This window comes from Equus asinus, chromosome 24 (assembly GCF_041296235.1).
Source record: "Equus asinus isolate D_3611 breed Donkey chromosome 24, EquAss-T2T_v2, whole genome shotgun sequence".
Classification (NCBI taxonomy): domain Eukaryota; kingdom Metazoa; phylum Chordata; class Mammalia; order Perissodactyla; family Equidae; genus Equus; species Equus asinus.
The window spans coordinates 16335504-16360889 of NC_091813.1; the positions used below are offsets into that span (position 1 = coordinate 16335504).

General features: G+C 41.3%; 1 protein-coding gene across 19 annotated transcripts in view; it reads left to right on the top strand.

The window, feature by feature from the left end:
* The first annotated feature begins 1108 nt into the window (after positions 1 to 1108).
* Positions 1109 to 25386, top strand: part of MYO6 (myosin VI) — a 153448-nt gene continuing 129170 nt past the window's right edge. For 9 of the 19 annotated variants that reach the window (XR_011497832.1, XR_011497831.1, XM_044757522.2 and 6 more), the window contains exon 1: positions 1121 to 1359. The gene's annotated coding sequence lies outside the window, so the exon portion shown is untranslated. Of the gene's footprint in view, positions 1459 to 25386 lie in introns of all 19 variants that reach the window. The other 10 variants (XM_044757524.2, XM_070496597.1, XM_070496598.1 and 7 more) reach the window with 7 other exon arrangements.

Genomic DNA, 25386 nt, shown 5'->3' on the forward strand with positions numbered 1-25386 from the left:
TCAGCAGAGACATTGAGCATTATAGTCAATTACCATTTCATTTTCTTTAAAGAAGCTTCTTTATTTCTTAAAGGGAATGTATGTCTTCATCATATAATTCAACTTTGCATAGCTATTTCATATTTAATTTTCAAATATGACTCGGAGGTACGTCACTTATAAAAACAGTAAAATACGGGCTGGTCCCCTGGCTCAGTGGTTAAGTCCCGGCTCTCCACTTCGGGTGGTTCAGATCCTGGCGTGGACATGGCACCGCTCCTCTGGCCATGCTTGGGCGGCATCCCACATGCCACAACTAGAAAGACTCACAACTAAAAATACACAACTATGTACCAGGGGCCTTTGGGGAGGAAAAGGAAAAATAATATCTTCAAAAAAACCCCCCAAAACCAAAAAAACCCCAGTAAAATAAAAACAACAGAGAAGATCAGGGCTCTGAGAAGTAAAACAGTAGCAGGGCTGAGGCCAGAGAAATGCAAAACTCCCGTCTCAGAGCCACGTTCCCAAAGCGGACTGGCCTGCCGTGCAGGAGCGTGCTCTCTCTCTGCGCGCCCACCGGCCCCCGAGCGCCCCCGCATCGCGCTCCCTGCCACGCCGGGCTCCCTGCGCCTCGCTGGGCCACCCCGCACAGTCACCGCGCCCGGCCCAAAGCATCGGCTCCCAGGGGTTGCAAACCACGGCCGCCGCCAAAGATACCGCTCTGCAGGCACAGGAACCCGACCCCGGAACCTCGCCCAGGCCGGGGACCTACACACGCCCCCGGGCCCCCTCCCCTCCCCGCCTCCCCTCCCCTCGGCCCGCCTCGCCTCTCTGGCCCGCCTCGAGCCTCCCCTCCTCCCCTTCCTTCCCCTCCTCCCGTCCTTTCTTCCCACCCCTCCCCCCTCCCCTCCCCTCCCCTCCCCGCTCCTCCCCTCTTCCCCTCCCCCCTCCCCTCTCCTTCCCTTCTCCCCTCCTCTCCTCTCCCCTCAGCCCCTCCGCTTCCCTCGCCCCGCCCCTCTCCCCGCCCCTTCCCTCTTGCCTCGCCCCTCCCCTCTCGCCCCGCCCCCTCCCTTCGCCTCGCCCCGCCCCTTCCCCATGCCCCGCCCCTCGCCCCGCCCGTCCCTGCCCCTCGCCCCGCCCCGCCCCCTCGGGCGCTCCGTAGCCGTGACGTGCGCGGGCCCGGGGGCTCTGCGGGGCGCCGGCCGGCCGGTGGAGAAGGACCCGGCGTCGGTCCGAGCAGGAAGCGAGCCCAGCCTGGTCTCCGCCGCCCGCCTTGTGGGTCGTCGCCCTCTTCGCTCTCCCTCGCACCCTCCTGCCCGCCCTCCGGTCTCACCGGCCACAGGTAGCCCGCCGCCGCGCACCTGCCTTCGCGGCCGCCCGGTGAGTGCCGGAGCCCCGCGGCGGGCGTCGGCGCCGGGCCTCGTCCCGCGCGCCCTGCTCGGGCCGCTCGGCCGCCGGGACGCGCGGGCGGGGCGGCAGGTGAGCGGCGGCGCGGGGAGCGCTCCGTCGGCGCCGGTCGTCGCCGGGTGCCCGTGTGCGTGCGCCGGCTCCGGGCGGAGCGGAGCCCCGGCGTCCGGCCGGGCTGTCCCTTCGCGGGCTGGCGGGGACCCAGTGCGGGAGCGGGCCGCTTGCTCCGGGGGGTCGGTCCGCTGCCGCCCTGGCAGTTGGGCCGGGACCGGGTCGGGGCTGTCTGAAGCTGCATTTGTACTCTAGCTGGTCGGAGTGTGCTGATTTATATACCTGCTCCTAACCACAGCTTTTATATTTTTTAATTCCCAAAAACTCTTTAGAATTAAGATTAAAATGCTCAGACTCTAGGATTGTAACTTGGAAATAATTTGATATGGTTATTACGAGAACATCCATGTCAGAAATACTTGCATATAATTTCAGAAAGCATATTACATTTTATCTGGCGTAAAGGGTATGGTGAAGGAATGCTTAAATCCTAATCTACAGATAATAGGAACTAGGACTGCGCCAACTTAGTAGAACTTAATAGACTGCTGTAGGTGCTAAATAAAAGTTTCATTCGCTGTTATGCTTTGATGGTGTAGGTGTATATCTGAATAAGTCAGAGCTTGAGAGTTTTAAAAATTAATATTCTTAAGACTTAGCTGATACTGTTAACACCGTAAAATGTGAATCTTGAACTTGGGCTGATAGTGGTCAGGGTACAAAGGTTGGCTGCAAAATGGCGTTTCTGTACAAATTAACTAAACTTCACAGATGTCTTGGGTTGTGATTTTCCAACTGGAAAGAAATTGTTTAGTGAAGAAATTATCTTGGTGTCTTTTACCATTAATTTTAGAAACACCACAGATTGGACTATAGCCAGATCTTGAAACAATGCAACTGTTCAAAATAACTCATTGACTTTTAAATGTCCACCTCATTTGGAGTATTTTCAGTTGGGCAGGCGTTACATGCAGTGGTGAACAGAAGTCCTTTTAGTTGTAGGCAGATTTGCCCGTTGCGTTTGTATGTTCTGTGTGACATGCTATTGTTCTCCCAGCTTTTTCTTTTCAAAAACTGATTTTAAAAGGCAGTAACAGAAGTGATGAGCAACTTTAAGAAAAGATTATCATGATTAAAAGCTAGAAATATGTAATATGTAAAACTACATGTAATATACATATATTCTTTATTAGTGCCTAGAAACACGAGCAAAAAAATGTAATGAGCTATTGCAATATTTAATATAAATTAATGCAAGATAATAAAAACAGAGATCATAAATCATAACCCGTGGAGCTTATCTGAAGTAGATTTTTTTCCTCTGTTTGTGTTTATGTGATCAAGTTTTAAAATAACAGTGGCCAGGAAATCTGAGAGAGGCTGAGGGCTCTTTTCTCATCCTGTTGTGACTTTGCCTGGAGACTGTGGTGTATCGTGTAGCCCATTGTTTAGATAACTGGGCTGTCTCTAGGTTCTAAAATACAGCTTTCTTTAGAATGTTTAAAAATTTTGACCATGTGAGGTTTGAATAAATGTGAGCACCCCAAGCGTGTTTCTAAAAAATTAACTAATTTTCACTGTCTGTTGATTATTGAAGTTCCATCTTTGATATGTAAAATGTCAGTTTTAAAAAGGTTTCTAACCTCTGTGAAATTTTCCTTTCTATATATTAAAACATCTTGAGTAAAAGATTGAAAAAAGTATTAAAGCTTTAATAAATCTCATACAGGTTAGTTGTGACCCCCCATAATGAGATACTTTGTAATAATTTGTGAGTTGGCCCTTTAGTAGTACAAGGTTGTGACCCATTGTTAGGCGTCTACCGTAATCGGAACAGTAACTGAGGGACTTGATTGACAGAATATTATCAAAGCTGGTGGTCTTGTGTTTTTACACATAAGGAATTTTAGGCTCAGAGGATTACATATATGCTCAAGGTCGTGTAGCTCCAGAGGGACAAAGTCTGGATTCACACCCAAGTCTTTTGACCGGACATGAAACCAGCAGTTCATTTAGTAGACTGTTCAGGTAAACCTGCAGAACTGGTATTGTGTTAAAGAATGTAACTGGAGATTTGAAGAAGGCGCACAGGAGTGAGGATGAAATAGGCCATGAATGTGGTTCTGGAACTAATTTTGAATTCTGTGTCTATTTTCATTCTTAACAGCCTTGAATGGTGATATGATGTTGCTTTATGATTTCTGGTGAAAATTCTAGAATATTATACATACTGTGCACTTTTTTATTTTGATAGCTTTATAGGAACTAAAATTAGGCTGTAACACTAGTTTTCATTGTAGCTAAAATGTTAGTATAGAATTTTAAAATTTCCCTCAAATGAGATAGGTTGTTGCCCATAAATTCACTAGCTGTCTTTCAAATATTACATAATTAATGCCGAAATCCTAGCGGTGGGGGGAAGTCGTTTTTAGATTGTGATTAAATTGTCATCTGTACTTTTAGGACAATTTTTTTTTATGGCCTGTGTTTATTTCAGGAATGTCCCTTGAGCTGTAATAGATATAAGCCACAAAATGAGCACACAAAGTCCATCTTTTGTAACAAACTAGGAGTCATTTCAGCAGTAGAGTGTAGTTGGGTAAAGGAGCAGGAGGATAGGAAGGCTGAGTTGGGTGACTGCTTTTACAGGTGTTTCGTTATTTGGTGTGACGTATTAGGAATTTTGCATCTCAAGGATACTCAGGGGCCAGCGTGTGGCCGAGTGGTTAAGTTCTCGAGCTCCATTTCTGCATCCCAGGGTTTTGCTGGTTCGGATCCTGGGTGTGGACCTAGCACCACTCATCAAGCCATGCTGAGGCGCCATCTCACATGCCACGACTAGAAGAACCTACAACTAGAATATACAACTATGTACTCGGGGGCTTTGGGAAGAAGAAGGAAAAGAAAATGGGGCTGGCCTGGTGGTGCAGTGTTTAAGTGTGCATGTTCCACTTCAGCGGCCCAGGGTTCCCTGGTTTGGATCCCGGGTGCGGACATGGCACTGCTTGACACGCCATGCTGTGGTAGGCGTCCCACATATAAAGAAGAGGAAGATGGGCATGGTCGTTAGCTCAGGGCTGGTCTTCCTCAGCAAAAAGAGGAGGATTGGTGGCAGATGTTAGCTCAGGGCTAATCTTCCCCCCCACCCCCCAAAAAAGGATACTCATATTCAACTGTAAATACAAAACCATCATCCAAGGGCTTAATGTAAATTATTAATGGATGATCTGTAACACGTCTGCTTTTGTGTGTATGTGTAGATAATCAAGAACTAAGTAAAGTTAAATAAGCTTACATTGTAATTTTGAGGCATTATATAATGTTCAGAGGAACAAGGATGTTTTGCATTTAAAACAGTTATACTTTTCTATGACATTTAGTGTACTGTTAATAATCTTAAAATATAAGTATTGGAATATCTTTTTATTTACAGTTTTCAAAAATAAACTTTTTCTGTTATTGAGTAGTATAAGAATGACATAATGGTTTGAGAAATGGCCAGAAGTCGCCCAGCACTTCTCCCTGTGAGTACTGAAGCATAGGAAAGAAAACTGGAGGAACAACTCTGGCATCTTTAGAAGTCTTGCTAGTGCTGAAGAGAGGGGAAGTCCTTTTCTGTGCAGAAAGACTGTCTCTGGTGAAACCAGATACTCAAGCACATTCCTTGGGTGATATTCACAGAGGTGAATATTCACGTCCGCCTGAGTAATGTGCACAAAGGCAGGCGGTGCTCCTGGCAAGGCCACAGGCATCTTTAATGAATGTGGCGTCACTTGTTTTTTTTGTTTGAAAGTAATCTGCTGTTTGACCTTTACAAGTAATGGATTGCATACAGCCGAATTTTAAAATTTCCGTGATATGTGGATGGGCATCTTTTTCAGTAGTATTTACTGAGGGCCTCCTGTGTTTGAAATATGACCATAGGTGGGAAGTGGTTCTTCCCTGTTCTGGCAGATCTTTGGATCTAGGAAATAGGAGGAGTGACCGAGATGTAAAAAGAAAGATAAATTTGAAACATCCATTTAAAATCTGAAGATGTTTATGTCAAAAGTTAACACCTTGCATTTGTATGGCGATTGTTTTGGAAATCATTTTATGTACATTTGGTCCTTAAAATAACTTGATGAAGTAGATGTGATACTTCTTCCTATTCTGCAGATGAGAAAATGGAGACCAAAAAATTAAGTATCTTGTTCAAGGTCACCTATGTGGCTTCTTAGAAGCAGAGTTGAGAACAGAACTTCTACTGTATTCCTGCAGTAGGCCCGCCCCCCACTTCTCTCTCTCTTAGACGTTGGTTAGGGTAAACCTCTTAGCCCTGACTTATTTCATTTTATGGCTTTAATTCAGATGGTTAAGGAAATTCTGAAAAGTCAGGGTCACTAAAGTGATAATTGTTAAATAGCTACAAGTTTTTTTTCTAACAGAAGGTAGAAGATGAGCATGATATTATTATGGAACTTGAAGATATTTAATAGATCAATGGAACTGAGGTTGGTAATTAACTTTTCTAGTTGGAGAGTTTTTAAAGAAAAGCCAACAATTAGTTAAAAAAGAAAGGAGAAAAATATTCTGGGGGACTTTTGAAAGTAACTTGTAGTACTTGACACATTGGTGTTGGTCTGATGATTGTCCCTGTTTTGTGGAGGCTTGCCAATGAGCTGAGTTGTGTCTGTGTTGACACCTTTATGCCTCCATTCCTTTAACAATTACTGAGTGTCTGCCATGGGCTAGGCACAGGTCTAGGTGCTGATGATTCAGTGATAAATGAAGACCAAGTCTCTGTACTGATATTTTATTGTTGTTTTGAATTAAGTTAATTATAGACTCCTCATACTAGTATGTAATCAACAGGGCTGACCCTAAAGTTGGGAAATAATTGTCAAAGCGGCAATTTGAGGGCCACTAAAAGACTCATTTGCTGCAAACTGTTCTACCCCTGGCCTTCAGTCCACTGACGTACAGCACCGTTAACCAGTGTGCTCCTGATAAATAAGAGGATGTTCCATCTTTATCACAGTCTCAGCAAGCACGGCTGAGAGAAAATAAGTGGGACCTTGGACTGGTGTGTTGAATTTTGTAAGAGAGGTGGTTGGCAAAGTATAATTTTAGTATCAGTTATTGTTTATTGAGCTCTTGCCCTGCGTCAGGTACTATGTCAAGTGAGTACTTTATATCAGCTCAGTTAACCGCGAGGTCCCTTTGGTGCACTTGATATTATGACCCGCCTTTCACAGATTGGGAACCTGAGGCACGGAGATGTTAAATTTGCTCAAGCTCACAGCCAGCACGTGGTGGAGCTGGAATTTGGATTCCTTATAGTACTTAGCATGGAATAGGTACTTATGTGCAGTCTGTACAGACTTGTGACTCCACCAGTATATGATGGCACACCATGGAGAAGGAAGGTCTGCTGAGTGAGCAATGGGGGGAGGGAAGAGTCTAGAGAGCTTGTTGGGTGAATGGTGGGGGCTGGGGGGAGGGAAGGGAGAGGGGGGTTATTGCTTGCCTAATTGCTTGGCCCTCAGGCTTAGTCCTGCTTGTGCATGTACTTGTTTGCCTGCTCCTGGGTAAGAGGACAGGTGACCTGAGGCCATCCTGGTTTGACCACTCATTACCTTGGTCACATTACTTAGTTTCTCTGGGCCTGCTTTCTCATCTGTAAAATGGAGGCAACAGTATTTCCTACCTGGTGTGGCTCTTGTGAAGACTCAGTCAGATAAGACTTGTAAAGCACGTGTCACACTGGTGCATAATTAGTGTGCATTATTATTATTACTATGTTGGTCTTTTTTTTTCGGGGGGGGTGGGGACATGTTTAATGTGGAATGTTCATCCAAAAGGAAAAAAGCAATGTATTGGAGATTTGGGTGGAATCTTGAAGTTGCCGGTTTTAAGTAGTTCTGAAATTTAGGTGTGCATCAGAATTATCTGGGGAACTAATAAAACCACCTGTCAGGGGCCTGGGCGGTAGCATTTTAAGAAGCTTCTTGGTTGATTTGCACACCAAAATTTGAGAACCGCTGACTTAAACCTTTGCTTTATCCTGTGCTTAGGGAGGGTTTCAACAATAAGAAAAAATTGCTTTGAGCGGCTGGCCCTGTGGCTGAGTGGTTAAGTTCATGCGCTCCGTTACGGCCGCCCAGGGTTTCTCTGGTTCGGATCCCGGGGGACATGGTGCCACTCATCAGGCCATGTTGAGGCGGTGTCCCACATACTACAACTAGAAGGACCCACAACTAAAGTATACAGCTATTTACTGGGGGGATTTGGGGAGAAAAAGCAGAAAGAAAAAAAAAAGAAGATTGGCACCTGAGCTAACAACTTAAAAAAAAAATTATAAAAAAAAATTGCTTTGATTAATCAGGCAGTGTATAGTAGAAGGAAGTGAAATATCAGTTACCAGAATCTCTGCATTAATTTTTTTCTTTTAAGCTTGTTTGAGTGAGGCTTATAGCATTTATCTTGAGAGGTCAATACAGCGTTAAATTTCACACCTAAGTTTAATTGTAACGGGTTATTTCAGCTTGTTAACTAGCTTCATTTGGAAGTGAGCTAGTTATGTTTAATTTTTAAACAGTTATACAAACAGCAATATTACATAAATGATGCTCATATATATCTTTTATTTGTTTATTTTTGGTGAGGAAGATTGTCTCTGAGCTAACATCTGTGCCATCTTCCTCTATTTTGTATGTGGGATGCCACCACAGCATGGCTTAATGAGCAGTTTGTAGGTCCACACCCAGGATCCAAACCTGCGAACCCCCGGGCTGCTGAAGCAGAGTGTACAAATTTAACCACTATGCCGCCACACTGGTCCCAATGCCTGTATACATCTTAAGGATGTTTTAAACTGGATTTTTAAACTGGATTTTTTTTAGATAATGTAGTGTTTTTGAATAACTGGACTTGGTATTGTTAGCTGCATCAGGCAAGGTCCCAGAGAAAAGAGATTTCATCCTGGATGGTGCAGATGAAGAGACTACAAAGGTTAGGGGACAAACAAGGGTGTGAAGCAGCCAGGGAATAGCAGCGGCGAGATGCCCTTGGTTCTCCAGAGGTTACCAGAGCGGAGAGCCGGCTTTGTGGAGGAGCGCCCAGGGGAGCTGTGACTTTGAGACAGGCGGGCAGGGAGGGCAGCCTCCTGACCTCTCCTCCCTCTGTCTTCAGGTCTCAGCCAGTGACTTCTATTGCTGGAACCCCTCTGGGAGCCTAGGTGATGATCTCTGCCGGCTCATCCTTCTAGGCAGGAACAGAGCGGAGGGGGTTGGGGGTGCCGTGGGGCAGGTGGAGAATAACTAGAGCATTGATTAGAACCTTTGGGAATTTGTAGCATTTCCTTGGTGCATTTTAAAGGGCTTTTAGCGTTGTGATACATCTGCAAAATGCTTGAGACTACTTGTCTTTTAATGCTTTTAGAGAGTAGTTGATTCCCGTTCTCATTTAATCGAACACGTTTGGTGACCCCCGTGACCCAGTGAGAACCATGATCTAGATCTGTTAACATAAAGCGCTTTCATCAATAGGTTGTTATGCCTTAGCAAGGTTTTCTGACATTTTCTTCATTAGGTAGTCTTGTTTTGATAGAATAAATGTTTTTCATTAAAGATTTTTTTAACGACTAAGTTTAAACAATTTTGGCAAGGAAAGTCCTTTGCCTTCTGGAATTTATACATCCTGCTCACCTGGACTCTTGAGGGCAAAAACACCAGAACACAGGCTTGGTGTAGTAGCAATTCATAGAAGTTAAGAAAGAATTTTTCATCTTCCTTTTAAAAACACATTAAGTTTCTGTATAAATCTGTCCCAGTATGCTGTTATTTACCTGTTTTCTGCTAATGTCAGTTTTACTAGGTAATCTGAATTTTCGCTAAAAGTCTCTTGATTTTGGACAGATTCCTGAGGATTATTAAAGAAAGGTGTTTCTCTCTTTATAGAAATGGTATGAAGGCCCTAGTATATGAGCAGTACTCCCACTAAAACAATTAGATTGTAGTTTATATTTTCTTGTTTCTCTTGAGGGTTCTGGGGAAAAAGTAGTATAAGATTCTTTTATTAAGCTTCTGCTGCAGATTAAGCTGGACAGTCTTGTTCACAGCTCCCAGAAAAGGAAGAACCATATTGCCTAGGGCTGAGCAATTAAGTATCAAATACCTGACTATGAGACTTTCACATACAAAGAAAGGATACTTCTGGGTGTAAATGTTATTACTGAGTAGTCTTTTTTTTTTTTTTTTTTAACAAATTCATTTCTCAGTTTGTCTTTAAAAGAGTATGGTGAAAAAAGAAATAGATTTGGAGTGAACCAAATAGCACTTGTGCTTGGGAATCATACGTTTAGATAGTTTCTCTGTTAAGTGGGTTTTTTTTTTAAAGGAGCCATTTCAGACTCTTGTGAGTATTGTTTCTTTTGATTTGACAGTTTTGGAATTAGCATCCCACAGGGGAGAATTGAGGCTGTTGGTTTTTCCATGTTCTGCTCTTTGAATTTCTCTGATTTTAGGATTGAGTTATTCCAGAGAGAACTTTTTTCTGGTTCTTTGTTATTTTTTTCCTAAAATTAGATGAAACAGCTGTGTTTTGGTTTGTGGGCATGATTTGCTGTTTGTTACCCTCTTGGTATTTTGGGAAAGAACAAAGTATGCATGTGTCTGTTTTCTGAAGAGGAATGTATTCATTTCTCTGCTTTTCCCGTCCATCATTGTTGATCTGAAGATGAGAATAGCAAGATGATTTATGTATTTGTTGTTCTTTTGCTTGAGGTTTCAGACAAAACTATGGCTTGTGTTGGCCATTGAGGTGAGGGAGAAAACAGATGAGTATAAATATAAAATTAGTCACCATGTATCAATGGCTGATTGAGGAGGTTTATATGAGTTTGAGAAAGATTTTCTGTTTGGTGTGGTGGGGAGGGGAGAGCAAGAGGGGATCGAATTGATGAGGATCAAAGCTGCCCCAGGGAGAAAAGCCTGGCCTACATACCGATCTGTGTCATCCTCTGAGAAGCGTAGGACATCCTGACCTGATTCAACCTGATTCACATCCAAAGTTATATGACCATCTGATAACCAGACCCCACCTGCACTGATACCATTTTAATGAATTTTTACATGATCTTTCCTTTATCTTATAGAGAAATAACTCACATACTTATGTCTTATAAATTTAGCCCTACCCTCAACTCATTGCAGCTCTTCACTGCCCCTGGGTCCTGTCCCCATGCCTGCAGCTCTTACTGCCCCTGAGTCCTGTCCCCATGCTGCAGCCCTTCACTGCCCCTGGGTCCTGTCCCCATGCTGCAGCCCTTCACTGCCCCTGGGTCCTGTCCCCATGCCTGCAGCTCTTCACTGCCCCTGGGTCCTGTCCCCATGCCTGCAGCTCTTACTGCCCCTGGGTCCTGTCCCCATGCTGCAGCTCTTCACTGCCCCTGGATCTTGTCCCCATGCCTGCAGCTCTTCACTGCCCCTGGGTCCTGTCCCCATGCTGCAGCTCTTACTGCCCCTGGGTCCTGTCCCCATGCTGCAGCTCTTCACTGCCCCTGGATCTTGTCCCCATACCTGCAGCTCTTCACTGCCCACGGGTCCTGTCCCCATGCCTGCAGCTCTTCACTGCCCATGGGTCCTGTCCCCATGCTACTCCATCCTATTCTCTGAATAGAGGAGCACTACTGCCAGACCTTGAGAGTCCAGGAAATCTTTCTTTCAACTCCTCGGCTCCCCGAGCCTGCATCAGGACGAGTTAGAATGTATGGCCAGATTTCACTACACTTGTTTTAGAAACCAGAAAAAGAAAATTTATTTCAGTCAGAATTTTGTTTTTCATAGGGATACAACTACTGATAAGTTTGCTTTTTGAAGGGGAGGTGGAGCATAAATTAGGAATTTATAAACCTGTTGTTTAATTTCATGATTTTAGTGAGTTATTAGCGAAAATGGAGATAGCCTGACAGCTGTATACAGAAATGTTAGTGTGTCAGAGAATGGGGTGTTATTAGAGGTGTGCTTCTGGAAGTGGTCCAGGATCTTGTGGACTTTGGTCCTGTTTTCGAGGATTCTCCTGTTTGGCTTACAACACTGGCATAGATTAGTGTTTTCAGAACATAGAGACAGCTGAGTAGGTCAGGATGATTACACAGTGAAAGGTTTCTGTCATGGGTTGGGAGGTGGCAGTATGTTATAATGATGGGTTGAATGAGTGATCTAAAATGATCCTGGGACAGTACAATTCTAATAATTCTTGAGGGCCAATGATACGCCACCTCTTTGAGTGTTTTGTAGTCATTTTCATATTTGATTCTAATGGCCCTTGGGGTGGCTCTTCTTATCCCATTTGACAGCTGAGCGAGCTGAGGTCTAAGTACCTTGTTAAAGTGATACAGGTAGTGAGGGGCAGAGCTAAGAGATGTCTTCAGGTGGTCTGGCCCCAGAGCCTCTACCCCATTTAGAATTCTCCGTTACCTTTTTCTGTGTGTTCTTTTAAAGAGTCAAAGCTTTGAAACCCCTTCAGGACTAATCTGTTGTGTCTTTCCATATCTAAACAAGGGGTGGTAACGTCATGCCCCTCCTTGCAGCTCTTGCCTGCTCTCGTGTCTAAGGCAGACAGCTTCTGTGTGAGGCCCTTTTCTGCCCTCTTCTCGGAATCTGGCTCTGCACAGTGCTCCCACTTCCCCTGCCAGCTGATCGGTGTGCCAAGTCCAAGCCGTTCCTTGTGATTTTCAAACCCCTTGCCAACTGCCCATTTTAATTACATCCTTCATGAATTTGCTTCAAACAAACATATTCCTGTGAAGTTTTATGTAAATTGAACGAAGAATTCAATTGTAATTTTTTATTATCCTGGGAAAACTTATTTATTTAAAGGATCCCAGTAGTGATTTGGAGAGGGAAGAATCCTTTTGTAAAAGAAATGATTGTGTTCTAGATTATACTAATAAATATGAGTCTTTCTGGGGTCGGTCCCACGGCGTAGTGGTTCAGTTCAGTGTGTTCTGCTTCAGTGGCCTGGGTTCGTGGGTTTGGATCCCAGGCACGGACCTACATTGCTCATCAGCCGTTCCATGGTGGCGATCCACGTATAAAATAGAGGAAGACTGGTGCAGATGTTGGCTCAGGGACCACCTTCCTCAAGAAAAAAATGAGGAAGATTGGCAGCAGATGTTAGCTTTGGGCTAATCTTCCTTGGCAAAACAAAGGACCTTTCACATACTACCTTTGCATAAACATAGGTCTGGCTGAATATACATTTCATGTAAATATACCTAAATTAATTTTGGTCTCATATTGTACTTGATATTACTGACACAAAGGGATTGGATAATAGGGTTTTTTAATTAAATAAATTCTATTTGTTAGATTTGCACTAAAATTGTACTTTAGTAGGCTTATCTACACTAATAATATTCTTTTAAGCAATGGGTTGGGGTTAAATATACAGCACAGTAGTAAATGTTTTTGCATCATAAAATTTATGAGGTAAATGCTAATATTCTGTGTTTAAGTGCTAAAATCAGTATTTTTTGTGACTCTGAAATAAATTCTCTGAAACTAACAGATAAATTTTAGAGAGGTAGTTTTATTAAAAATTCTTATTGTCAGGGCCGGCCCCGTGGCCGAGTGGTTAAGTTCGTGCACTCCACTTTGGCGGCCCAGGGTTTCGTTGGTTTGGATTCTGGGCGTGGATGTGGCACGGTTCATCAAGCTATGCTGAGGCAGTGTCCCACATGCCACAACTAGAAGGAACCACACTAAAATATACAACCAAGTACTGAGGGCTTTGGGGAGAAGAAGGAAAAAAATAATAAAATCTTAAAAGAAAATTTTACTGTTGAAAAGCAGAAAACTGCTGTTTTGAAAACATACTTTCATGTAGCCCAGGGTAAAATATTTATTTTCTGTACCTAATACCATGCTAATGAGGCCATGAACGCAGATTCATTGTAATCTGTGTTCTGTCCCTAAGCACTCTACAGAGGCCCCTCTGTAACCTCCTTTTAATAGATCCCCCTGGCCTCGTAGATGGTTCTTCTTTTGCGCCTCTGCAGCTAGTGAACGGCTAACCCTCTTGAACTCCTTCCTTATAGCTTCTGTGTTCATGTGCTCTCTCAGGTCTCTGACTTTTCCTGTTTTGTTTTTACTGATAATTTTCTCTGCCTGCGGCCTTATTGTTCATGTGCCTTGACACTTTGCTCTATTCTTGTTTTTGATAATTATATCAGCCCCACGGTTCCAACTCTTACTTTCATGCAGATTTTATCCAGAATTTCTTTCTATTATCATCTTGACCAGCGTTGATACTCTGCAGACGTCTTAAACTGTCACGTGTCCCCGTCAGATCCTCCTCCTTTCAGAAACTTCCGCCTTCTTTCCCTCACCATCCCCTTGCTCCCATTCATGCTCAGAGCTCGCACTCCCTTTTCCCTCTGCACTTTTCTATTCCATCAGTTGCCAAACTTTGTTCTGCTTCTGGAAGGTCGGACTTCACTTTCTGCCCTCTCTGAGTCAGACGTCGTTACCTTTCCTTCTAGATGCATCTCCCTGTATGTGGCCCTTTTTCCTCAGTGTACGGTCTATCCTGTGCATTGCCATTAGGGTTATGTTTCACAGTAGAAAGCTGATTGTAATATTCTCCTGCTCAATAAGAACCCCTACCAGCCTTTCATTAATACATTTTAGAATCCAAATTTTTATTTTGTGCTTTGAATCCCTTTGTGGTCTCATCTCTTGGCCCACTTTTCCACCTTAGCACTTGTCACACTTCTGACGCTGTATCATGCTCTGCCCCATTGACGTGTTCCCCACACATGGCCCCATTCTGCCGTCTCCCTACAGTCTTTGTTCAAACAGACTTTGTCTGGAATGCACTTTCCTTTAGTCAGTCTCATCCACTTTTCAGGACCTGCTTGAATTAAATCTTTCAGAGTAGCTTTCCGAAATTTACTATTTGGAATTACACCTGTATTATAATATTCAGCAAAGGTTATGTAATATATGTGTATCTTCTTTCATTCTCCCCTACTCTCACTAGGTTGTGAATGACTAGAGAGTATACACTGCCCAGCAAAGGATGTTGTAAGATTTTGTGTAGATCACCGGGTCTCAGTTCTTAGGACTCCTTTACACTCTTAATTATTGAAGACTCTGTAAAACTTTTATCTATTTGGTTCTCTAATCAATCTAATATCAAAATATCTAGTCAGTATTTACTATATTAGAAAGTAAAATTTAGAAACTTAAAAATTAATGCATTTTAAAATAATAATAAATAAATGCATGTTAACAGAAATGACATATTTTATGAAAAATAACTATTTTCCAAAACAAAACAGTGAGAAGAGTGGCACTATTTTACTCTTTTGTCAATCTCGATGTCTAAGCTAATAGAAGATAGCTGCAGGTCATATCTGCTTATGCATTCAGTTTGTTGCATTGTGTTGTTTTGGTTTAACTGTGTATGAAGGAAATCTGGCCTCACACAGATATATCGTTGGGAAAGGAAGTATTAATTTAGCCTTTTCGGATAATTGTGTATATTCTTCTTTGATTCTTCACCACAACGCAGCAAGTGGTAATTTCTTAAAGTTCCAAAGTGGAATCTTAAACTGTATTAGTGAACTTTTTGTACTTTGTTACATTACAATCCACTGGTCTGTTTTGCACATTGAATGGGTCTTTTACTCATGCATGGTTTTGTAACACGATGTATTAGTCATTTGGGATATAACTGTTTGACTGAGTTATGCAGATCTTTTAAATTTATTGTAATATCCAAAAAAAATCACATTTTGATCTCATCAGAGAAGTCTTTTAACTATTTAAATTTGAACAACATTAAGCTGTTATGCTCAAGGTGGTAGATGCAAGTTTTCCCAGATTCTGCTTTTCATTTGGATTTTATCATCGTCGGTAAATACAGTCATTTGCTTTCCTTGAAGTGACAATCTTCATTCAAAAAACAAACAAAAAAACCCAAGTTTGCCAAAAACTCAAGTTTGAATAACCAGAGTTTGTTAGTCATTCTTTTCGGTAAAAATAGTATTTCATGGGGAAAAAAAGATCACTTCCTGAAGATTACAACTCAGACATTCACACAAATATTTTCCTTAAGGAACCATCATACTTTGTTTTACAACAGAAGTACTCTGTGCAATTCCTATTTTGCCATCTAGGATATTAAAAAGATGTGTATTTGAGGATTAAGATGTAATAAAATTAATAGATTTTACTGCTTTGTCAAAGGTATTCTTGAGTGCCACATTCTTTTTACTGTGGGGACAGTAACAGTCGTGCAGTTTGATGCCTCTGCCTTGATTCTCGCTAAAGTGGTAGCAGTTTCCCCCATCACTGCATTTGCGTCGTTCGGGCGAATGTAACCACAGTGAAAAAGGCCAGTGTCTTAGTAGTATCATGAAAATAGTTTGGTCCTGTTGACTCTCTGAGAGGGTCTCAGGGATCTCTCGGGCTTCGTTGGCCACACTTGGAGAACTCCTGGTCCAGATGGTGGTCCGCCTGAGTTGTGAATGTGTTCAGGTTTCCTGTAGAACAGGCATGTAGAATCCTGGGAAGTTGGAATTGGACTTTACCCTGGAGTTTAGCTCCAGTTCCTTACTAAGAACTTGAGGAAACTGAGGTTTAGACAGGTTCAGAGACTTGATGCAGGTTGTAAGCTAAATTAGTGGCAGAACTGAAAGATAATTCATATGGTTCTTAATTTAAAGTTCGCTTTTTTAAATCAATATCGTATGGTTAAAAATGTAGAGGTAATTGCAGACATTTTATATAAAGCTGTGACTACAAGATAAGCACTCTTTTGTGCTGTAATAGGGATGCTGTGAAATAGAATTCTATAGGGGATAGACTCTTAAACTGTGACCCAGAACTATAGGATCAGCTTTCAGCTGTTTTTTTCACCTAGTTGAATATGAAATTGCTTGGTCAGATGGAAGATTAAGTGAGAAATTGAGATAATTCAGCAATTAATGTATAGTCATTGCTAAGAAAAACCTCATGATATACCCTGGTAAAAATCAGTATTGCCTATTTGACAGTTTAAGAGAACGGCGTGTGATTATACATAAAAGTGAAAAATAATTGAGCATCTTTTAGAGAGTATTTCTTTTAAAAATGATTTTATTGTGCAAAGTTTAAAGCATATCCAGAAAAGAAGAGAAGAGCACATGAGCCACTATGTAGCTCTCGGCCAGATTCAACAGTTAGCAACTCATGGCCAATCTTATTTTACCTTTTTCTTTATCTGCAATTATTTCCCTTCTCCCTGGATTATTTTGAGTCAAATCCCAGATATCATATAATTTCATCATCTGTAAGTATTTCAGTTTGGAGGAAAGAGTATTTCTTAAACTTGTGATTAGGTGTCTATAATGAAGTCCGGATGTGGTATCTAAAATAAATTTGGATTAACTTCTCAAAAGTCTGTTCTAGCCTAACGAACAAACCAAGGAATACTTCCTCCTTTCGATCCTGCCATGCTCCTTGTTCTTTCGCCTCATTGCTCTTTCCCGTATTCCAAACCTTTCTACTCACTGCAGGGAAACTTCTGCCTCCGCTACTCTGTTGAAACTGTGCAGAGGCTACTAGTGCCCTTCCCGTTTTCAAATCTTTGATTGGCTCATTTGCAGTTGTTATTGGCCTCTTCTGAACCATTTGATGATATTGACAGCCCCTTCTGTTGAGACTTTCTCCCTCGGAATCATACTCTCTCTCAGGGTACTTTCTCCCTTTCTGTCTACTTTTTCCCCATTGTTCCTCATTCTTCCTTTAAAATGTTCGGTTTCTGGCTTAGGTCCCATTTTCTTTTACCTTTTTTTATTTTTATTGAGTTATAATTGCCATACAACATTATATTAGTTTGTGTATAATGTAGTGATTTGATATTTGCATATATTGCAAAATGATCACAATAAGTCTAGTTAACATCCGTCACCATCCATAGTTACAGAGTGTTTTTTATTGTAGTTTTCTTTTTATTGAGGTCATACTGTTTTGTAACTGTAAATCTCAGGTGTACATTATTATATTTCAGCTTCCGTGTAGACTGCATTGTGTTCACCTCCAATAGTCTGTTTCTGTCGCCATACACAGTGCTCCTTTATCCCTTTCGCCTTCCCCCACACCCTTCCTCTCTGCTAACTACCAATCTCTTCTCCTTATCTATGTGTTTATCTTCCACGTATGAATGAAATCATATGGTACTTGTCTTTCTTTGTCTCGCTTATTTCGCTTAACATATAACGTCAAGGTCCATCTATATTGCAAATGGCAAAATTTTGTCATTTTAATGGCTGAGTATTCCATTGTATTTCTCTATATTATATCATCTTTATCTGTTCATCCCTTGATGGGCCCTTGGTTGCTTCCAAGCCTTGGCCATTGTGAATAATGCTGTGATGAACATAGGGGTGCGTGTATCTTTTTAAATTAGTGTTTTTAAGTTCTTTGGATAAATACCCAGAAGTGGAATTGCTGGATCATATGGTATTTCTATTTTCAATATCTTGAGAAATCTCCATATTGTTTTCCACTAGTGGCTGCACTAATTTGCATTCCCACCAGCAGTGTAGAGGGGTTCCCTTTTCTCTACATCCTCTCCAACACTTGTTATTCCTTGTCTTGTTAATTATAGCCATTCTGATGGGTGTGAGGTGATATCTCATTGTAATTTTGATTTGCATTTCCCTAATAGTGATGTTAAACATCTTTTCACATGCCTTTTGGTTATCTGTATATCTTCTTGGGAAAAATGTCTGTTCATATCTTCTGCTGATTTTTTGATCAAGTTGTTTGTGTTTGTTGTTGTTGAGTTGTATGAGTGCTTTATATATTTTGGAAATTAACCCCTTGCCGCATATATGATTTGCAAGTATTTTCTCACAGTTGGTGGGTTGTCTTCATTTTGTTCATGGTTTCCTTTGCCTTGCAGAAATTTTTAGTCTGATGTAGTCCCATTTGTTTATGTTTCCTTTTGTTTCCCTTGCCTGAAGAGATGTGATATTCAAAAATATACTGCTAAGACTGATGTCAAAAAGCATACTGCCCATGTTTCTTCAAGGATTTTTTTGGTTTCAGGTCTTACATTCAAGTCTTTAATCCATTTTGAGTTAATTTTTGTGTATTCTGTAAGGTAATGGTCTACTTTCCTTGTTTTGCATGTGGCTGTCCAGTTTTTCCAACACCATTTATTGAGAAGACTTTCCTTTCTGTATCATAGGTTCTTGGCTCATTTGTTGAAGATTAGCTGTACATAGATGTGTAGTTTTATTTCTTGGCTTTCAATTCTGTGCCATTGATTTGCGTGTCCGTTTTTTTGCCAGTACCATGTTGTTTTGATTACTATAATTTTGCAGTATGTTTTGAAGTCAGCGATTGTGATGCCTCCAGCTTGATTCTTTTTTTGTCAGGATTCCTTTGGCTATTTGGGATCTTTTGTTGTTCCATATAAATTTTAGGATTCATTGTTCTATTTCTGTGAAGAATGTCATTGGGATTCTGATTGGGATTGCATTGAATCTGTAGATTGCGTTAGGTAATATGGACATTTTAACTATGTTTATTCTTCCAATCCATGAGCATGGACTGTCTGTCCATTTCATTATGTCTTCTTAGATTCCTTTTAATATATCTTAAAGTTTTCAGTGTGTAGTTCTTTCACCTCTTTGGTTAAATTTATTCCTAGATGTTTTATTATTTTTGGTGTAACTGTAAATGGGATTGTATTCTTGACTTTCTGCTAGTTTGTTATTAGTGTATAGAAATGCAACTGAGTTTTGAAAGTTGATTTTGTACCCTGCAACTTTGCTGTAGTTATTGATTATTTCTAATAGTTTGCTGGTGGATTCTTTAGGGCTTTCTATGTATAAGATCATGTCGCCCACAAACAGCGAGAGTTTTACTTTTTCCTTTCCAATTTGGATACATTTTATTTCTTTTTCTTGCCTATTGCTGAAACCTCCAGTACCATGTTGGATAGGAGTGGCGAGAGTGGGCACCCTTGTCTTGTTCCTGTTCTCAGAGGAATGGCTTTCAGTTTTTCACCATTAAGTATGATGTTGGCTGTGGGCTTGTCATATATGGCCTTTATTATGTTGAGATACTTTCCTTCTATTCCCATTTTTTTGAGAGTGTTTGTCATAAATGGATGTTGGATCTTGTCAAATTCTTTCTCTGCATCTGTTGAGATGATCATGTGATTTTTATTCCTCATTTTTTTTTTTAAGGAAGATTAGCCCTGAGCTAACATCTGCCCCCAATCCTCCTCTTTTTGCTGAGGAAGACTGGTCCTGAGCTAACATCCATGCTCATCTTCCTCTACTTTATATGTGGGCTGCCTATCACAGCATGGCTTTTTGTCAAGCAGTGCCATGTCCACACATGGGATCCAAACCGGCGAACCCTGGGCTGCCGAGAAGCGGAGCGTGTGAACTTAACTGCTGTGCCACCAGGCCCACCCCCCTATTCCTCATTTGTTAAACGTGGTGTATCATATTGGTTGATTTGCACATGTTGAACCATCCCTGTGTCCCTGGTATATATCTCCCTTAATCAAGGTGTATGATCCTTTTAATGTATTGCTGTATTCAATTTGCCAATATCTTGTTGAGATTTTTGCATCTATGTTCATAAGTGATATTGGCCTGTAATTTTCCTTCTTTGTCTTGTCCTTGTCTGGTTTTGGTATCAGGGTAATGTTGGCCTCATAGAATGAGTTAGGAAGCGTTCTCTCTTCTTCAATTTTTTGGAATAGTTTGAGAAGGATAGCTGTTAGATCTTCTTTGAATCTTCAGTAGATTTCTCCAGGGAAGCCATCTGGTCCTGGACTTTTGTTTTTTGGGAGATTTTTGATTACTGTTTCAGTGTCTTTACTTGTGATTGGTCTGTTCACATTCTCTATTTCTTCTTGATTCAGTTTTGGGTGGTTGTGTGAGTCTAAGAATGTATCCATTTCTTCTGAGTTGTCCAATTTGTTAGCATATAGTTTTTCATAGTATTCTCTTATAGTCCTTTGTATTTTAGTGGTCCGTTGTAATTTCTCCTTTCATTTCTAATTTTATTTATTTGAGGCTTCTTTCTTCTTAGTGAGTTTGGCTAAGAGTTTGTCAATTTTGTTTATCTTCTTAAGAAACCAGCTCTTAGTTTCGTTGATTCTTTCTTTCATTGATTTGATTTTTAGTCTCTGCTTCATTTATTTTTCCTCTAATTTTTATTATTTTCCTCCTTCTGCTGTCTTTGGGCTTCGTTTGTTCTTCTTTTTCCACTTCTCTTAGGTGTAGTTTAAAATTACTTATTTGAGATTTTTCTTCTTTGTTGTGGTAGGCCTGTATTGCTATAGATTTCCTTCTTAGAACCACTTTTGCTGCATCCCATAAGAGTTGGTATGTTGTGTTTTCATTTTCATTTGTCTCTGGGTATTTTTTTGATTTCTCCTTTGATTTTTTTTGTTGATCCAAAGGTTGCTTAGTCTCCACATGTTTGTGACTTTCTTAGCCTTTTTATTCTAGTTGATTTCTAGTTTCATGGCATTGTGGTTGGAAAAGATGCTTGATATGATTTCAGTCTTCTTAAGTTTATTGAGGCTTGGCTTGTTTCCCAGCATATGGTCTGTCTTTGAGAATGTTCCATATGCACTTGAGAAGAATGTGTATTCTGCTGTTTTTGGGTGGAACGCTCTGTATATATTTATTACGTCCATTTGGTCTAGTTTTTCATTTAATTCCACTATTTCCCTGTTGATTTTCTGTCTGGATGATCTATCCATTGATGTAAGTGGGGTGTTGAGGTCCCCTACTATTATTGTGTTGCTGTCAGTTTTTTCTGTTAGGTCTGTTAATAGTCGCTTTATGTACTTTGGTGCTTCTGTGTTAGGTGCATATATATTCATAAGTACTATGTCCTGCTGGTGGAATGTTCCTTTTGTCATTGTATACTGGCTTTCTTTGTCTCTCATTGTCTCCTTTATCGAGAAGAAGTCTGCTTTGTCTTACATAAGTATGGCAACACCTGGTTTCTTTTGTTTGCCATTAGCTTGGAGTATTGTCTTCCATCCCTTCACTCTGAGCCTGTGTTTGTCTTTAGAACTGAGAGGTGTTTCCTGGAGGCAGCATATTGTTGGGTCTTGTTTTCTAATCCATCCTGCCACTCTGTGTCTTTTGATTGTAGACTTCAATTTATTTACATTTAGAGTGATTATTGATGTATGAGGGCTTAATAATGCCATTTTATCTCTTGTTTTCTGGTTGTTCTATATTTCCATTATTTCTTTTCCCTTGTGTTTCTGACTGCCATTTCAGTTTGGTAGTTTTCTGTGATAATTTTCTCAGTTTTCTCTCTTTTTTTTTTATGATTTGTGTCTCTGCTCTGTTTTGGTTTAGTGGTTACCATGAGGTTTGTATAAAATATCTCATAGATGAGATAGTCCTTTTTCTGATAGCCTCTTATCTCCATTAGCCTAAGCAGGTTCCATCACTTTCCCTTTCCCCTTCTGAGTTATTGTTGTCACAAATTGTTCTTTCCTGTGTTGTGAGTTTGTGACTAAGTTAAAGTGTTTATAGTTATTTTTGATGCTTTCCTTCCCTTTGTTTTTTGTGTTAGAATTGTTTACTGACCTGTTCTGATACAGAGCTGCAATTTTCTGATTCTGTCCATTTCCTTGCTCAAAGCGTTGTAAACCTTTGTCTTTTCCTTGCAGTAGGGGGCCTTCCTTGGTCATTTTTTGTAAGGGAGGACTAGTGGAAGTGAACTCCCTCAACTTTTGTTTATCTGGGAAAGTTTTTATTTCTCTATCATATCTGAAGTATAATTTTTCCAGATAGAGTATTTTTGGCTGGAAGTCTTTGTCTTTCAGTATTTTGAGTATATCATTCCATCCTTTCTTAGCCTGTAAGGTTTCTGCTGAGAAATCCGCTGAAAGCCTTATAAGGGTTCCTTTGTAGGTTATATTCTTCTGCCTTGCTGTCCTTAATATTTCTTCTTTGTTATTGATTTTTGACAGTTTTAATATGAGATGCCTTGGGGAAGGTCCTTTTGCATTGATGTAATTAGGAGTTGTATTTGGGTTCATGTATTTGTAAGTCCAGTTCCTTCTCCACGTTTGGGAAGTTCTTAGCTATTGTTTCTTTGAATAAGCTTTCTGCTCCTTTCTCCCTCCCTTCTCCCTCTGGGATACCTGTAATCCTTATGTTGCTTTTCCTAATTGAGTCAGATGTTTCCTAAAGAATTTTTCCATTTTTTAAAAATCTTAATTCTCTTTCCTTCTCCACCTGAATATCCTTTAAATCACTAATTCTGTTCTTCATAACATCTCTATTTTTTATGGATTCCAGGTTATTTTTTATCTCATTAATTCTGTTCTTCATATCCAGAATTTTTGTTTTTTTTTTTTTAGAGTTTCAACCTCTTTGGTGAACAATTCCTTCTGCTGATTAATTTTATTCCTCAGCTCATTGAACTGTCTTCCTGAGTTTTCTTATAACTCATTGAGTTTCTTTATGATAACTATTTTGAATTCCCTGTCATTTAGATTGTAAATTTCTGTGAATTCAGGGTTGGTTTCTGGAGACTTGTCATTTTCTTCTGCTCTGAAGTGTTACTGTGGCTCTTCATGTGTTTGATGAAGTGATCCTTTGCTGGCGCATTTGTGGTAGTCTCAGGCCGCAGATTCCGCCCCATACTCTTGGGGTGGGGCAGGAGCAGTGTTTTCTGATCCTGCTCCTCTGCTGGAAGTTGTGCTGGCAGAGTTTCTCTGTCTTTGCATGCTGGCTGCAGCTGCTTGGCAGGTCACACACATGTGAAGGCTGGGCCTCTGTGCTCTGTTGGTGGGTTGCTCTGGTGCAGGCCCACTGCAGCTGGGGACTGGCTGAGTTGGTGTGCTAGGCAGGAGGGGAGGGGTGCCTTCTTCATATGGGTAGGCTGGCTTTGTGCTCACAGGTGGTTTGGCTGAGCTGGTGTGCTTGGTGGGGTCTGCTTCACTGGGGCTGAGCCGTGCCACTTGGTGGGTGCTCCCATGGTCTGGGCTATAACTCTGAAAGCATTGATTTGGGCGGGCTGCCCCTGCCTCCTCTTATGGTTGTGCCGGCTGCTGTGTAAGGACCCACAACCTAGATTGCTACCGCTAGGGAGGGGGAGAGGTGTGCTCACATAGTTTGACTGCCTCCCAGGGGATCCAGCCCACCCACCTTCAGATGCACAGCTGTGTAGGTCTCTCCAATGTCCTGTTTTGCTGTGCAGGGAATCCTCTGCTGGTTAATGAATGGTCATTTAATTGTAACTTAGAAGGGAAAAACAAAGGGAACAACTCTCTCCACCTTGATGGTGATGTCACTCCTTTGGTTATAGTTGTTTTTGATGCTTTCTTCTCCTTTATCCTTTATGTTATAAGTGTTTATTCTGATACAGGGCTGCGGTTGTCTGGTTCTGTCTCCTTGCTCGAAGCCTTGTGAACCTGTGCCTTTTAGTTTCAGGTAGGAGGGCTCCTTTCAACATTTCTTGTGTGGCAGGGCTAGAGGTGATGAGCTCCCACAGGTTTTGTCTGTGTGGGAAGCTTTTATTTCACCTTCACTTCTGAAGGATGATTTTACTGGGTAAGAGTATTCTTGGCTGATAGTTTTTGTCTTTCAGTATTTTGAGTATATCATTACACTCTCACCTGGCCTGTAGGGTTTCTGCTCAGAAATCTGCTGAAAGTCTGATGGAGGTTCCTTTTTAGGTTATTTTATTCTGCTTTGCTGTCCTTAATATTTTTTTCTTTGTCATTGAATTTTACCAGTTTTAATATAACATGCCTTGGAGAGAAGTCTTTTGCATTGAGATAATTAGGAGTTCTGTTAGCTTCCTGTGCTTGTATATCCAGTTTCTCCCCAAGTGTGGGAAGTTCTCAGCTGTTGTTTCTTTGAATAAGCTCTCTGCTCCTTTATTCCCCTCTTCTCCTTCTGGGATACCTATTATCCTTATGTTACTTTTCCTAATTGAGTTGGATATTTCTCAAAGAATTTTCTCGTTTTTAAAAAAATCTTAGTTCTCTCACCTCCTCCACCTGAATCATTTCTATATTTCTGTTGTTTTTTTGGTGTGTTTGAGGAAGATTGGCCCTGAGCTAACATCTCTTTCTAGTCTACCTCGTTTTTTTTTGTCTCCAAATCCCCAATATGTAGTTGTCTATGTTAGTTGTAAGTCAGTCTAATTCTTCTTTGTGGGATGCCAACACAGCATGGCTTGATGAGCAGTGTGCAGGTCTCTGCCCAGAATCCCAACTGGCAAACCCTGGGCCACCAAAGTGGAGTGTGCAAATGTAACCATGCGGCCATGGTCTGGCCCCTGTATTTCTCTCTTTGAGCTCAGTCACTCTGTCTCCAAAATAGTCTGCTCATTTTTAATGCTTTCTGCTTTGTTTTTCATCTTATTAATTGTGTTTTTCATCTCCAGTATTTCTGTTTGGTCTTTTTATTTTAGAGTTCAGTCTTTTTGGTGAAGTACTCATTCTGTTCGTTAATTTTATTCTTGAGCTCAGTGAACTGTCTTTTTCACTTTTCTTGTAATTCATTGAAGTTGTTCGTGGTAGCCATTTTGAATTCTCTGTCAGTTATATTGGGATACTCTGTGACTTCAAGTTTGGCTTCTGGAGAGTTTTCATTCTCTTTCTTGTCTGCTGTGGTTACTGTGGCTCTTCGTGGTACTTCATGAGTTGATCCTCTGCTGGTGCTTTTTTTGTAGTAACCACCTCTCTTATTTGGGTAAGGCCGTGGTTACTTTGGTTGTGAGCTGCTCTGGTTGTATTTGAGAGCCTGCACTTTCCACCCTCCACTGCCTCTGCTAGAGGCATTGTCAGCACCCTCCGTGTGCTGTTTGTGCCTCTGATGTTGCTGGTGCCTTGCTGCTTGTGATGTTGCTGCTGTTTCAGGTGTCACCAGGCTGCGAGCACATCTGCTTCTGGGGTTGCCTG